Source organism: Bos javanicus, chromosome 17, assembly GCF_032452875.1.
Source record: "Bos javanicus breed banteng chromosome 17, ARS-OSU_banteng_1.0, whole genome shotgun sequence".
Taxonomy (NCBI): Eukaryota; Metazoa; Chordata; class Mammalia; order Artiodactyla; family Bovidae; genus Bos; species Bos javanicus.
Genome location: NC_083884.1, coordinates 12,317,248 through 12,334,734, shown reverse-complemented (window position 1 = coordinate 12,334,734; position 17,487 = coordinate 12,317,248). Strand labels below are relative to the sequence as shown.

Genomic DNA, 17,487 nt, shown 5'->3' with positions numbered 1-17,487 from the left:
TTTAGCTAACTGATCCAATAATATACAAAAAGGACAATACATCACAACCAAGTGGAAATATTCCAAGAATGCAAAGTCAGTTTAAGATCTGAAATCAGTCATGGCAATTCGCTTCATCACCAAATTTTTAAAAAAGTATCAAATCAACAGATGGGGGAAAAGTACTTAACGAAAGTCCATATACATTCATGATAAAAACTGAGAAAATTAGAATTGATGAGCATTTCCTCCAACTGATTAAGGGCATCTTTATGAAAAACCAAACAGACAACATCATACTTAATGAGAGAAGACTGAATGCTTTCCCCATAAAATCAGGAACACTGCTCTTTATCACCACCTCTATGCAACACAAGTCCAAAAAATCCTCAACATGCAATAATGTAAGAGAAAGATATAAAAAGTGAAGAGGTTAGAAAGGAAGAAATAAACCCATTTATTCACAAATTATATGATCCTAGAAAATCTCAATCAAAAAACCACCAAAACTCTAACAAATAAGTGAATTTAGCAATATTGAAGAATACAAGGTATAAAAATCAATGAATTTCTATATACTGGCAAGGACTAACTTAAAAATGAAATTCATAAAAAAATACCATTTACAACAGCACATCAAAATCATGAAATATCTGAGAAATATTTAAAATCCTAAATAGAGAGGTATGTGTTAAATCCTCAGTTATTAAGATGTCAATTTTCTTCAGATTGATCTATAGATTTAATGTAATTCCAAGCAAAACCCTTGCAGGATTTTTAGAAGAAAATGACAAGATGATTAAAATTTATTTGGAAATCTTCTTGAAAAAAAATAAAGTTGGAAAACTCACACTACTTGGTTTCGAACCAATATAAAGTGATAGTAATTAAGATAGTGTGGTTCTGGCTTAACAACAAGGATGTAGATCAATGGAACAAAATAGAAATTCTAGAAATAGATCAATATAGATATGGTAAATTATTTTTTGACAAAGGTGCTATAGTAATTCAGTGGGGAAAGAATTTCAGTAAGTGGTAACTGACATCTCTATGCAAAAAAACTTCTAGAAGGTAACAGAAAAAAATCTCTGTGACTTTGGGGGAGGACAACACTTCTCAGATATGACACAAGACTCAACTTTAAAATTAAAAAATGATAAATTAGACTTAATCACAATTAAAATAATTTTTCCTTCAAAGACACTATTAATAAAAATGCAAAAGCAAGCTACATATTGAAGAATGTATTTACAAAACACATATCTGATAAAGGACTTGTAGGGAAAATATATTTTAAAAATTCTTACAAATAATAAGATGACAATCCAACAAAAGTAAGCTAATGATTTGAACAGAAACTTATGGATGACAAATGAGCACATGAAAAGATGCTCAACATCATTAGTTATTGGAGGTATGTAAAGTAAAATCATGAGATATCACTGCTGCTGCTGCTGCTGCTGCTGCTGCTGCTAAGTCACTTCAGTCATGTCCGACTCTGTGAAACCCCACAGACGGCAGCCGACCAGGCTCCCCTGTCCCTGGGATTCCCCAGGCAAGAACACTGGAGTGGGTTGCCATTTCCTTCTCCAATGCATGAAAGTGAAAAGTGAAAGTGAAGTCACTCAGTCGTGTCCAACCCTCAGCGACCCCATGGACTTCAGCCTTCTAGGCTCCTCTGTCCATGGGATTTTTCAGGCAAGAGTACTGGAGTGGGGTGCCACTGCCTTCCCCGTGAGATATCACTATACACCTACTAAAAAGGCTAAAACTTAAAAATTGATAGCTCAAGGCTGGTCACGATGTGGATCAAGTAGAACTCTCATATATCACTGGAATCCAAAATGATAGAGCCAATATGGAAAAGTTTAGCAGTTTCTTTAAAAGTTACACATATACTAACTACATGGCCCAGCTATCCCACCACTGGGTATTTATTTATCTAAGAGACAGATATTAATATATTAAGCATAAAAACTTGTACTTAAATGTTTAGACCACTTGACTATGAAAACTAACTCAGTTTCTTCACTTTATTGAATGGAAGGAATTCATAAAATTTTTGTGAGGATTAAATGAGATGACAAATATAAACTCCCTTATCAAGTCTCATATATAGAAAGACCCAGGAAGCCTTCATCATACAAGTGTTCATTCTCCAGGTTCCTGAAGAATTAAGGTTTAGGTCTGTACATGGAAAGCCATCATAGCAAGGGAAGGTTTACCAATGAAATGACCATTTCTAAAATGATTCTCAAGAAAATATTTTCCCCTCCCACACTAACACTCAACTGCTTCACAGTAATATCCATCTATGTACTCCAACTTCGATTCATTTATTCTCATCAGTTGTACAGTACTTTAAATACCTGACAATATAACATAAATAAAACACAAATAGGCTGCCAAATATAACTGCAGTTTCTATAGAAGATGCAAGATTTCATCAGTCAGTGAAGTCAAAAGAAAGTCAATGACAAGTAAGACAAAAGTAAATGACAAAATAGGTATTTAAAAAGAGAGTAATGAAAAATATTTTAATGAGATCAACTGTGAAAATTAATGAAGCCTCAATTTCTCTTTGCAAATTTGTACCTTTATGATTGTGTTGAAAAATAAACAGGAGGAAAAGATGTGACATCATGTCATCATACAATTTCCCTGGGAAAATTACATAGGTCCCTGCCCTCCAAAACAACACTTGACTCTAAGAATTAGCAGGCAGTTATAACCTGAACTCTGTTCAATAAATTTTTAAAAATAAGCTTATTTCCATAATTTACTGCTTGATTTTTTCAAAATAAAAACTAAACATATTTTTCAGTAATTATTACTTAATGCTAATTTCTTTTTAAAGTTAGTTGACTTTAAGTGAGCTTTCTACTGTATCATTTACCATTGAATAATGTGGATCTTTTTTAAAATTTTAATTATTCAAATTTTATGGGGGGTCAAATAGAGCAACTTCTTTTTATTTCCTATAAAAGTATTACTAAGTTGAAAAAGGTTTCCATGTGCCACATTCAGCAGAATGTAATTTCATTTTCTACAAATAATAAAATACTGCAGGAAGAAATATCAGCCGATATCTTCCCAGTTTCCCTAAATTTTACATATAATGTTTGGACAAAAGCACAACGTGAGAAGTGACTTGTTCAAGATCACACAGTTTCTGGCAGTGGCCGAGTCAGGATTGAGAGAGCTGTTGAATGCTCTTCCTTATTTAGGCCATTAATCTTTATTAGACTGTAATATATTATGTAGATAAGATATATGTGAATATCAAAAATACACAGAATGGAAATTAAATAGATGCAATAAAACATAAAACACTAGTCAGCAAGCAGTGAAGCATTAAACGACTTCAAATTTTTATTAAGGTTATCCTTCTGGTAGTGATTGAAGGTATATTAGCTTAGTGGGCCACGCAATAGCTGTAGCACCACAACTAATGGACTGCCAAGAGATGATTTAATAAAGACGCCCAGCTGAACAATGGTGTGTAAGTAACTCTGACAACCTGAGGCTTTCTTCTGGTCAAACGTTTTATATCTGTAAGTGACTTTCTCTAAAAAAATTACCTGAGAAGATACTCTCAGAAGGATTCCCTGTAATAACAGCAGCCCAAACATTCTTATATAAGTTCAGATTCTCCAAGATCTAAAGACGTGATTAAAAAAAAAAAAAGTAAAGGCCTTGTCCCCAGATCCTTCTACAGACACCATTCATAATACGTTTAGAGACCTAGTTAAACAACACATTCCTCAACTACACTGTGTCTTTCTTTTGGTTGAAATAAAAGAAATAGGGCAACTTTTCAAATGTTGCCCTCAAGATTTTACTCTAAAATATGAGCAGTAGAAATTAGGAGGGGTCTAGGGAGGATGAAATAAAAATACTAAATACACAGTTCTATAAAATGTTACACGGACTCCTCATCTTTACAACATAGACCAGCTTGCACTGAGAAGAGTAAACAAAAGTTGGGTGGGGAGAAAATATCAAGTGAGCCATGAATCAAAAAATTAATAATGCTGAAGACTGATCACAGTTCAGGGAAAAGATGCCTTTGCATCCTTTATAAACTTGCTGGAAACGTTGCAATAAGTAGCAAAATTTTAAAAGCATCCATGCTGCTGCTGCTGCTAAGTCACTTCAGTCATGTCCGACTCTGTGCGACCCCATAAACGGCAGCCCACCAGGCTCCCCTGTCCCTGGGATTCTCCAGGCAAGAACACTGGAGTGGGTTGCCATTTCCTTCTCCAATGCATGAAAGTGAAAAGTGAAAGTGAAGTCGCTCAGTCGTGTCCAACTCTTAGTGACCTCATGGACTGCAGCCTACCAGGCTCCTCCGTCCATGGGATTTTCCAGGCAAGAGTACTGGAGTGGGCTGCCATTGCCTTCTCCATACATACCCCTTAATCAGAGAATTCCACTTTTAAAGATTGATCTAAGAAAATAGTACAGATCCAAGAAAAAATTACTAAAAGGATCTTCATTTTAACCTGTTTTTTAATAGCAAAAGTTACCTAGGGCTGAAATAAATCACTCAACATCCATATATTAGAGTGGTCAGCTGTCTTTACAAAGACTGCGGTAGAACCCTATGGTGACACATTCACAATGTATTAAGTGGACCAATTAGGATTACAAAACAGTGTATATTATATGATTTTATTTTATTAAACCTTGTTGTTTTCAGCCATGAATTCATGTCCAACTCTTTTGCAGCCCCATGGACTGTAGCCTGACAGGCTCCTCTGTCCATGGGATTTCCCAGGCAAAAATACTGGAGTGGGTGCCATTTTCTTCTCCAAGGGATCTTCCTGGTCCAGAGGTTGAACCTGCATCTCCTATTGCAGGCGGATTCTTTACCATTGAGCCACAGGGCAAGTTCTTATTAAACATATATACAGATAAAAAGGCCTGGAAGATATACTTAAAATTTCCCTATTATGATATTTCCTTGTTTTGTTTATCTATATTTTCTAGATTATCCACTAGGAATACAGGTTGCTTTTGTGGTAAGAAAAAAGGAAGTTACTAAAAAATTTTTAAAACAGAATAAGAATATAAAATTTTACACATAGAGTCGTTTTGGAACATTGTATGTGACTTCAAGATGACACAATACGATGTACATTAAGACAGTGAATGAATGGTATAAGACGTTCCTTTGAAATGTCATTGGTCAAAAATTATGTTTATGTGATAATAAGACCTCTGTCCATGGAATTCTCCAAGCAAAAACACTGGAGTGGTAGCCATTCCCTTCTCCAGGGGATCTTCCCAACCCAGGGATCAAACCAGGTCTCCTGCATTGCTGGCAGATTCTTTACCATCTGAGCCACCAGGGAAGCCCCAATAATGAGAATCTGGTAGGCTGCAGTCCATGGGGTTGCGAAGAGTCAGACGCAACTGAGCGACTTCACTTGCACTTTTCCCTTTCATGCATTGGAGAAGGAAATGTCAACCCACTCCAGTGTTCTTGCCTGGAGAATCCCAGGGACGGGGAGCCTGGGGGGCTGCCGTCTACGGGGTCCCACAGAGTCAGACACGACTGAAGTGACTTAGCAGCAGCAGCAGCAGCAACCCAAAAGAAAAAAGTCATTTCATTGAGAATAACAGTATTTCATGTTATTAGAAAAAGAACTCATGACAGTCATTATCAAAGTAGCCATTCTGGAGAAATTAAATTGCAAATAAACGAAGACATTTATCTGGAATAGTTTTAGGTTGCAAGCAAAATGGGTAAGAGTCTAAATACTTCAAGTCACAAATAATACCTTAGGTAAAACAGAGTTTTTATTTACTTTGAGAGGGTGTATTACTTACTCATTTTGAAAAGTTTATTCCCTTAAACATGCCTTTGCATTAGCACAGATAAAGTCAAAGAATTCTGTTTAAAGAACAGAATTCTTTAAAATTCTGTTTAAAATCAAAGATATAAAGTCAGATTCACAGTTCTTTCTTAGTGTTAAAGAGTCTACCTGACAATGCAGCCGATGTCAGAGATGTGGGTTTGATCCTGGGTTGGGAAGATTCCCTGGAAAGGAAGTGGCAACCTGCTCCAATATTGGAGCATGGACAGAGGAGCCTGGCGGACTGTAGTCCGTGGGGTTGCAAAGAGTCAGACACAACCAAAGCGACTGATTACACACACACACATACACTTCTAACAAAACAGAGACAGAGCTTCCCACTTGCATTTTCACATGAAATATTTCTGCTAAGAGACAATTTAAAAATCTTTGAGACATTTCCTCTTCTAAACACATGTGAAAATAGTAAAATGTCTTAAATATAGGAATAATACCTTTACATTTAAAACTGTTTGCAAGAATTCTAAATCCCTTCAGTCATGTCCGACTCTTTGAGACCCTGTGGACTATAGCCCACCAGGCTCCTCTGTCCATGGGATCCTCCAGGTAAGAACACTGGAGTGGGTTGCCATTTCCTCCTTCAGGGGATCTTCTTGACGCAAGGATGGAACCTGTAGTCTCTTAGGTCTCCTGCATTCTTTATGACTAGCATCACCTGGGAAGCCCAACCTGTGTTTAGATCATCTTACAATGAATTCTTGATTTAAAACATTTCCCTGGGGAAATTTAAGAATAAAATGAGGGGTCCCAAGATAGCACAGGCATAGGACAGGGAGACCACTTTCTCCCCCACAAATTCATCAAAAGATCATTTGAATGTTGAGCAACTCCCACAAAACAACTTCTGAATGCTGGCAGAGGACAACAGGCACCCAAATAGGCAGCCCAATCTCTTCCAAAGGAGGTAGGACAAAATATCAGAGAAGGCAATGGCACCCCACTCCAGTACTCTTGCCTGGAAAATCCCATGGACGGAGGGCCTGGTGGGCTGCAGTCCATGGGGTCCCTAAGAGTCGGACACGACTGAGTGACTTCACTTTCACTTTTTACTTTCATGCACTGGAGAAGGAAATGGCAACCCACTCCAGTATTCTTGCCTGGAGAATCCCAGGGATGGGGGAGCCTCGTGGGCTGCCGTCTATGGGGTCGCACAGAGTCGGACACGACTGAAGCGACTTAGCAGCAGCAGCAGCAGGACAAAATATAAAAGACAACAACAGAGACAAAAGATTTAGGGATGGAGACCCATCCTGGGGAGGGAGGCATGAAGGAGAAGTTTCCACACAGTAGGAAACCCTCCCACAGGCATGAGTGTGGGGAGTTTTGGAATCTTAGAGGGCAACATAACTGGGAGAAAAAAAAAAAAAACCCACAGAATATGCACCTAACCACAACTACAAGCACAGACGCTTGTGTCTGCCACCAGCGAGTGCGGGCTGGGCAGAGAGGCCTGGGCTGCACATCGGGCCTAAGGGTAAGCACCGGGCCTGAATGCCCTAAGGATAATCTGAGGGAGCTAATGTGAGACAGAAACCCAAACCACGGGATCGCCAAAGAGAGAAAAAAAAAGACCTTTCCCGCTAAAGGCTGTAACACCGCACGGTGACCCCTGGCGTTCTCAAAGGATTGAGAGAATACCAAAAGAGAGGAAGCTGGCTGCCCTATAGGGCCCTCCCTCCCCAGAGGCAGAGAGGCAGGCATGCGACAGCCAAAGCTGGAAGGCAAGGGGCTGCTGCAGTCTCAGCCCCAGAGACCACATCTTCCACCAAACTGCGAGCAGGCAACCAGTTGCTAACCACATCTTCCTGGGATCCTGGATGGTTGACATCTGGCAGGAGGGTCACAGCACACCTGGGACTGTGCTCTCATGGTGCGCCTGGGAAGCCGAGTGGCTGGGACCAGGTAGGTGAATAAGATGCACAGCCCCCTGGGACAGTGCACTCACCAAGCACTCGGTCACTCAGCTGCTTGGACCTGAGACGGGCACAAAATGCACAGCCAATCTAGGTCTGTGCCTCTGCGGAGCACCCAAGAACCTGGGCAGTTTAGACTTGGGAAGTGCACAAAATGCAGGACCCATGTGGGACAGTGCCCTTGCAGAGCACCCTGGAGCCTGAGCAGTGTGGGCCCGGCAAGTACATGCTACCGTGACATGTGGCAAATGTAGTGTGGGCCATCTACTGCGAGCATTCCCCACACACGCCAGTGGTATTTGTTTGCAGTGTCCCTCCCTCGCCACAACACGACTGAACAAGTGAGCCTAAATAAGTGGCCACCTTTACCACCTTGTTCCAGGGTGGAAATTAGACACTGAAGAGACTTGCAAATAGAGGAAGCCAAAATAAACAAAGAAGGGTGAACCACTCTGGAAGTGACAGACGCAACAGATTAAAGCCCTGAAGTTAACACTGAGACTATGCATTTGAAGGGCACCTACAAACCCTGTACAAGCCAGAACAAGGGACTATCTGACACTGAACTGATGCCACACTGCCCACAATAGGTCCAGAGAAATTCCTAGATATATTTTAACTATTATCACTTTTTAATTAAAAAAAAAAATTTAGTTCTTTATTACTCCTTTAACTTTCATTTTTATAGCCTACTATGCCAAAGCCTTTGACTGTGTGGATCACAATAAACTGTGGAAAATTCTTCAAGAGATGGGAATACCAGACCACCTGATCTGCCTCTTGAGAAATCTGTATGCAAGTCAGGAAGCAACAGTTAGAACTGGACATGGAACAACAGACTGGTTCCAAATAGGAAAAGGAGTTCGTCAAGGCTGTATATAGTCACCCTGTTTATTTAACTTATACGCAGAGTACATCATGAGAAACGCTGGACTGGAAGAAACACAAGCTGGAATCAAGATTGCCGGAAGAAATATCAATAACCTCAGATATGCAGATGACACCACCCTTATGGCAGAAAGTGAAGAGGAACTAAAAAGCCTCTTGATGAAAGTGAAAGTGGAGAGTGAAAAAGTTGGCTTAAAGCTCAACATTCAGAAAACGAAGATCATGGCTTCCGGTCCCACCACTTCATGGGAAATAGATGGGGAAACAGTGGAAACAGAGTCAGACTTTATTTTTCTGGGCTCCAAAATCACTACAGATGGTGACTGCAGCCATGAAATTAAAAGACGCTTACTCCTTGGAAGGAAAGTTATGACCAACCTAGATAGCACATTCAAAAGCAGAGACATTACTTTGCCAACAAAGGTTCATCTAGTCAAGGCTATGGTTTTTCCTGTGGTCATGTATGGATGTGAGAGTTGGACTGTGAAGAAGGCTGAGCGTGGAAGAATTGATGCTTTTGAACTGTGGTGTTGGAGAAGACTCTTGAGAGTCCCTTGGGCTGCAAGGAGATCCAACCAGTCCATGCTGAAGGAGATCAGCCCTGGGATTTCTTTAGAAGGAATGATGCTAAAGCTGAAACTCCAATACTTTGGCCACCTCATGCGAAGAGTTGACTCATTGGAAAAGACTCTGATGCTGGGAGGGATTGTGGGCAGGAGGAGAAGGGGACGACAGAGGATGAGATTGCTGGATGGCATCACTGACTCAATGGATGTGACTCTGAGTGAACTCGGGGAGTTGGTGATGGACAGGGAGGCCTGGCGTGCTGCAATTCATGGGGTCGCAAAGAGTTGGACACGACTGAGTGACTGATCTGATCTGATCTGATTACCTTTCCAAAAAAAACCCTATTTTTTTTAAAAACAAATTCTCTATATATATTTTTTTAATTTTTGTGACTGATTTTGTTTTGTATTTTTCTTTTATTTTTTATTTTTATTTTTTTAATTTTGTTTTGTATTTTTCATATTGTATTTTTCAGAGTCTAACCTCTATTCTAGGTTTTAAAAGTTTGCTCTTTGATATTTGTTATCAATTTTGCACTTTTAAGAATCTGATCTTCAGTATCCTTTTTCACTTAGGGATTTGATTATTGGTTTGATTGCTTCCTCCCATTTTGACTCTCTCTTTTTTCCTCCAGGTTACCTCTATCTCCTTCCTCCCTTTTCTCTTCTTTACATAACTCTGTGAATCTCTTTGGGTGTTCCAGGCTGTGGAGAGCACTTAGATATTTGACTACCAGCTAGATTGCTCTCTCCCCTTTTGACTCCCCCTTTTCTCCTCCTGGTCACCTCTATCTCCCTCCTCCCTCTTCTCTTCCCTATATAACTCTATGAATCTCACTGGGTGTTCCAGGCTGTGGAAAGAATTGTTTCACCATTAACCTAGGGGTTTTATCTTCTGTGCTGTACGGATGGAGAAGTCTTAAGGCTACTGTAAGAGTAAGACTGAAAGCCAGAGGCAGGAGGTTTAACTCCAAAACTTGAGAACATCAGAGAACTCCTGACTCCAGGGAACATTAATAGACAAGAGCTCACCCAAAAGTCTCCATGCTGCCGCTGCTACTGCTAAGTCACTTCAGTTGTGTCCGACTTTGTGTGTGCGACCCCATAGATGGCAGTCCATCAGCCTGCCCCGTCCCTGAGATTCTCCAGGCAAGAACACTGGAGTGGGCTGCCATTTCTTTCTCCAATGCATGAAAGTGAGAAGAGAAAGTGAAGTCTCTCAGTTGTGTCTGACTCTTCGCGACCCCATGGACTGCAGCCTACCAGGCTCCTCCGTTCATGGGATTTTCCAGGCAAGAGTACTGGAGTGGGTCTCCATAACTACACTGAAACCAAGCTCCACCCAAGAGCCAACAAGTTTCAGTGCAAGACACACCATCTTAATTCTCCAGCAAAATAGGAACACAACCCTGAACATTAAAAGACGGGCTGCCCAAAGCCATGCCAAACCCATAGATATCCCAAAACTCACTACTGGATACTTCATTGCACTCTAGAGAGGAGAGATCCAGCTCCACCCATCAGAACACAGACACAAGTTCCCCCAACCAGGAAACCTTGACAAGCCACTAGTCTAACCCCACCCACAGGGAGCAGACTCCACAATTAAGAAGAACCACAAACTTCCAGCCTGCAGAAAGGGCATTCCAAACACAGCAATCTAAACAAAATGGAAAGGCAGAGAAGTATTCAGCAGGTGAAAGAACATGACAAAAACCCACCAAACCCAACAAAAGAGGGGCGGATAGGAAGTCTACCTGGAAAAGATTTCAGAATAATGATAGTAAAGACGGTCAAAAATCTCAAAAACAAAACGGGGTTACAGAATAATAGACTAGAGACAAGGATTGAGAAGATGCAAGAAATGTTCAACAAGGACCGAGAAGAAATAAAAATCAGTCAATCAATAATGAACAATGCAATAACTGAGATTAAAAGCATTCTGGAGGGAATCATCAGGAGAATAACTGAGGTATAAGAGAGGACAAGTGAGGTGGAAGATAGAATAGTTGAAATAAAGGAAGCAGAGAGGAAAAAGGAAAAAAGAATGAAAAGAAATGAGGACAACCTCAGAGACCTCTGGGACAACGTTAAATGCCCCAACATTCAAATTACCACCAAACCAGCTCTAAACGCTAAAGGATCTTCTCTAGACAGGAAACACAGAAAAGGTTTATAAAAAAGAACCCAAAACAACAAAGTAAATGATAATGGGATCATACTTATCAATAACTACCTTAAATGTAAATGGGTTAAATGCTCCAACTAAAAAGACAAGACTGGCTGAATGGATACAAAAACAAGACCCCTATACATACTGTCTACAAGAGACCCACCTCAAACCTAGGGACACACACAGACTGAAAGTGAAGGGCTGCAAAAGATATTTCATGCAGATGGAGACCAAAAGAAAGCAGGAGGGAGTAGCAATACTCATATCAGATAAAACAGAATTTGAAATAAAGACTCTGAAAAGAGACAAAGAAGGGCACTACATAATGATCAAAGGATCAATCCAAGAAGAAGCTATAACAATTATAAATATATATGCACACAACATAGGAGCACCTCAATATGTAAGGCAAATGCTAACAAGCATGAAAGGGGAAATTAACAGTAATACAATAATAGTGGGGGACTTTAATACCCCACTCACACCTATAGATTGATCAACCAAACAAAAAATTAGCAAAGAAACAGAAACTTTAAAAGATACAATGGACCGGTTAGACCTAATTGATATCTATAGGGCATTTCACCCCAAAACAATGGATTTCACCTCTTTCTCAAGTGCACACGGAACATTCTCCAGTATAGACCACATCCTGGGCCATAAATCTAGTCTTGGTAAATTTTTAAAAACTGAAATCATTTAAAGCATCTTTTCTGATCATAATGCAGTAAGATTATATGTCAACTACAGGGAAAAAAAACTATAAAAAATACAAAGATATGGAGGCTAAACAACACCCTTCTGAATAACCAACAGATCATGGAAGAAATCAAAAAGGAAATGAAAATATGTATAGAAACAAATGAAAATGAAAACATGACAACCCAAAACCTATGGGATTCAGTAAAAGCAGTGCTAAGAGGAAGATTCATAGCAATACAAGCTTACCTCAAGAAACAAGAGAAACATCAAATAAACAACCTAACTTTACATCTAAAGCAATGAGAAAAAGAAGAACCCCAAAGTTAGTAGAAGAAAAAAAATCATAAAAATCAGAGTAGAAATAATTGAAAAAGAAACAAAGGAGACTACAGCAAAAAATCAACAAAACTAAAAGCTGGTTCTTTGAGAAGATAAATAAAATAGACAAACTGTTAGCCAGACTCATCAAGAAAAAAAGGGAGAAGAATCAAATCAATAAAATTAGAAATGAAAATGGAGAAATCACAACAAACATTTTGATATTTGGCAAAACCAATACAATTTGTAAAGTTTAAAAATAAAATAAAATTAAAACAAACAAACAAAAAACACAGAAATACAGAAGATCATAAGAGACTGCTACGAGCAATTACATGCCAATAAAATGGACAAGTTGGAAGAAATGGACAAATTCTTAGAAAAATATAACCTTCCAAAACTGAACCAGGAAGAAATAGAAAATCTTAACAGACCCATCACAAGCACGGAAATTGAAATTGTAATAAAAAAATTTTCCAACAAACAAAAGCCCAGAACCAGATGGCTTCAAAGGTGAATTATACCAAACATTTAAAGAAGAACTAACACCTATCCTACTCAAACTCTTCCACAAAATTATAGAGGAAGGTAAACTCTCAAACTCATTGTATGAGGCCATCATCATCCTAATACCAAAACCAGACAAAGATACCACAAAAAAAGAAAACTACAGGCCAATATCACTGACGAACATAGATGCAAAAATCCTCCACAAAATTCTAGCAATCAGAATCCAACAACATATTAAAAAGATCATTCATCATGACTAAGTAGGCTTTATTCCAGGAATGCAAGGTTTCCTCAATATTCGCAAATCAATCAATATGATACACCACATCAACAAATTGAAAAATAAAAACCATATGATTATCTCAATAGATGCAGAGAAAGCCTTTGGCAAAATTCAACATCCATTTATGATAAAAACTCTCCAGAAAGCAGGCATAGAAAGAACTACCTCAACATAATAAAAGCCATATATGACAAACCCACAACAAACATTGTCCTCAACGGCAAAAAATTGAAAGCATTTCCTCTAAAGTCAGGGAAAAGACGAGGGTGCCTGCTCTCACCACTACTATTCAACATAGTTTTGGAAGTCCTAGCCACAGCAATCAGAGAAGAAAAAGAAATAAAAGGAATCCAAATTGGAAAAGAAGAAGTAAAACTCTCACTGTTTGCAGATGACATGATCCTCTACATCAGATAAGATCAGATCATATCAGTCGCTCAGTCGTGTCCGACTCCTTGCGACCCCATGAATTGCAGCACGCCAGGCCTCCCTGTCCATCACCAACTCCCCGAGTTCACTCAGACTCACGTCCATTGAGTCAGTGATGCCATCCAGCCATCTCATCCTCTGTCGTCCCCTTCACCTCTCACCCCCAATCCCTCCCAGCATCAGAGTCTTTTCCAATGAGTCAACTCTTCCCATGAGGTGGCCAAAGTATTGGAGTTTCAGCTTTAGCATCATTCCTTCCAAAGAAATCCCAGGGCTGATCTCTTTCAGAATAGACTGGTTGGATCTCCTTGCAGCCCAAGGGACTCTCAAGAGTCTTCTCCAACACCACAGTTCAAAAGCATCAATTCTTCGGCGCTCAGCCTTCTTCACAGTCCAATTCTCACATCCATACATGACCATAGGAAGAACCATAGCCTTGACTAGACGAACCTTTGTTGGCAAAGTAATGTCTCTGCTTTTCAATATGCTATCTAGGTTGGTCATAACTTTCCTTCCAAGGAGTAAGCGTCTTTTAATTTCACGGCTGCAGTCACCATCTGCAGAGATTTTGGAGCCCAGAAAAATAAAGTCTTGACACTGTTTCCACTGTTTCCCCATCTATTTCCCATGAAGTGATGGGACCAGTTGCCATGATCTTCGTTGAAAATTACTAGAGCTAATCAGTGAATATAGCAAAGTTGCAGCATATAAAATTAACACAGAGAAATCCCCTGCATTCTTATACACTAACAACGAGAAAACAGAGAAATTAAGGAAACAATCCCACTCACCATTGCAACGAAAAGAATAAAATAGAAATAAATTTACCTAAAGAAACAAAAGACCTATTTATAGAAAACTATAAAACACTGATGAAAGAAATCAAAGATGACACAAATAGATGGAGAAATATACCGTGTTCATGGATTGGAAGAGTCAATATAGTGAAAATCAGTATACTACCCAAAGCAATTTATAGATTCAGTGCAATTCCTATCAAGCTACCAACAATATTTTTCACAGAACTAGAACAAATAATTTCACAATTTGTATGAAAACACAAAAAAACTTCGAACAGCCAAAGCAATCTTGAGGCAAAAATGAATGGAATTTAGAGGAATCAACCTGCCAGACTTCAGACTATACTACAAAGCTATAGTCATCAAAACAGTATGGTATTGACACAAAGACAGAAATATAGATCAGTGGAACAAAATAGAAAGCCCAGAGATAAATCCACACACCTATGGATACCTTATCTTTGACAAAGGAGGCAAAAATATACAGTGGAGAAAACACAATCTCTTTAACAAGTGGTGCTGGGAAAACTGGTCAACCACTTGTAAAAGAATGAAACTAAAACACTTTCTAACACCAAACACAAAAATAAACTTAAAACGGATTAAAGATCTAAATTTAAGACCAGAAACTATAAACCCCTTAGGGGAAAACATAGGCAGAACACTCTCTGACGTACATCACAGCAAGATCCTCTATGACCCACCTCACAAAGTAATGGAAGTAAAAACAAAAATATACAAATGGGACCTAATTAAACTTACACGTTTTTGCACAGTGAAGGAAACTATGAGCAAGATGAAAAGGTAACCTTCAGAATGGAAGAAAATAATAGCAAATGAAGCAACTGACAAAGAATTAATGTCAAAAATATACAAGCAGCTTATGCAGCTTAATACCAGAAAAATAAACGACCTAATCAAAAAGTGGGCCAAAGAACTAAACAGACATTTCTCCAAAGAAGACATACAGATGACTAATAAACACATGGAAAGATGCTCAACATCACTCATTATCAGAAAGATGCAAATAAAAACCACAACAAGGTACCATCTCATACTGGTCAGAATGGCTGCCATCAAAAGGTCTACAAACAATAAACTCTGGAGAGGGTATAGAGAAAAGGGAACCTTCTTACACTGTTGATGAGAATGCAAACTGGTACAGCCACTACAAGAACAGTATGGAGATTCCTTAAAAAAACTGGAAATAGAACTGCCATATGACCCAGGAATCCCACTGCTGGGCATATATACCGAGGAAACCAGAAATGAAAGAGACACATGCACCCCAATGTTCACTGCAGCACTGTTTACAACAGCTAGGCAATGGAAGCAATCTAGAGGTCCATCAGCAGATGAATGGATAAGTAAGTTATGGTACATACACACAATGAAATATTACTCAACTATAAAAAAGAACGCATTTGAGTCAGTTCTAATGAGGTGGATGAAACAGGAGCCTACTATACACAGTGAAGTCAGTCAGAAAGAAAAACACCAATACAGTTTATTAATACATATATATGAAATTTAGAAAGATGATGATGACAACCCTATATGCAAGACAGCAAAAGAGACACAGATATAAAGAACAGACTTTTGGACTATGTGGGGAAATGCAAGGGTGGGATGATCTGAGAGAATAGCATTGAAACATGTATATTCAGTTCAGTTCAGTTCAGTCGCTCAGTCGTGTCCAACTCTTTGCAACCCCATGAACTGCAGCACGCCAGGCCTCCCTGTCCATCACCAACTCCTGGAGTCCACCCAAACCCATGTCTATACAGTCAGTGATGCCATCCAGCCATTTCATCCTCTGTCGTCCCCTTCTCCTCCTGCCCCCAATCTTTCCCAGCATCAGAGTCTTTTCAAATGAGTCAGTTCTTCACATCAGGTGGCCAAAGTATTGGAGTTTCAGCTTCAACATCAGTGCTTCCAATGAACATCCAGGACTGATCTCCTTTAGGATGGACTGGTTGGATCTCCTTGCAATCCAAGGGACTCTCAAGAGTCTTCTCCAACACCACAGTTCAAAAGCATCAATTCTTCGGTGCTCAGCTTTCTTCACAGTCCAACTCTCACATCCATACATGACTACTGGAAAAACCATAGCCTTGACTAGACGGACCTTTGGCAAAGTAATGTCTCTGCTTTTTAATATGCTGTCTAGGTTGGTCATAACTTTCCTTCCAAGGAGTAAGCGTATATGTTACAAGGAGTAACATGTATATTACCATATGTAAAATAGATGACCAGTGCAAGTTCAATTCATGAAGCAGGGCACTCAAAGCTGGTGCTCTGGGATAACCCAGAGGGATGGAGTGGGGAGGAAGGTGGGAGGGGGTTTCAGGATGGGGGAACACATGTACACACATGGCTGATTCATGTCGATGTATGGCAGAAACCACCACAATATTGTAAAGTAATTAGCCTCCAACTGAAATAAATAATTTAAAAATAAAATAAAATGAGCCACAATGTTATTTCTTTTGAAAACTGTTTTTTAGATTCAATACCAAATAATTAATTTCAATACTTCATTCTCCCAATCATTTAGAAAGATGACTGCTCAACACTTATTTTTAAGACCTTAAATCTCAAATCTTAATATCCTATAGAAACTAGGGGGAAAAATAATGCATTTGTTTTTCTTTCAGTACTACTTGTTATATCTATTAATACAATGAAGTTATTGTAGAAAAGCACTGCTTAAATATGAACTGTCTGTGCACAAAGTGTCTATTACACCTAATTATTCATAAAACACCCTGTTGACCAGAATACTGTAAGGAATATTGAAGCATCAATTAATGATTAGATTGAAAGGCCTCTATCTATTCAATACCTCCTTCCCTTTCTCTGGAGTTCTTAAAGATCTCAGTTTAACGGAAGTCTTAACCAGACACCAAGTGAGTTAACAAGCACTGAAAGACTCTTAAGGAATATAAATGAGAAGATCACTCAAACCAGCTCTCCTTCTTTAACCACAATTCATTTAAATACAAGATCTAAATTGTGAACACAGTTTTAAGATTTTTCTAGCA

The 17,487-nt window shown here is 39.1% G+C and overlaps 1 protein-coding gene across 9 annotated transcripts in view; it reads right to left on the bottom strand.

Moving 5' to 3' along the window:
* SLC10A7 (solute carrier family 10 member 7) overlaps positions 1 to 17,487 on the bottom strand; it is a 318,026-nt gene that overhangs the window by 228,958 nt on the left and 71,581 nt on the right. The window lies entirely within an intron of this gene.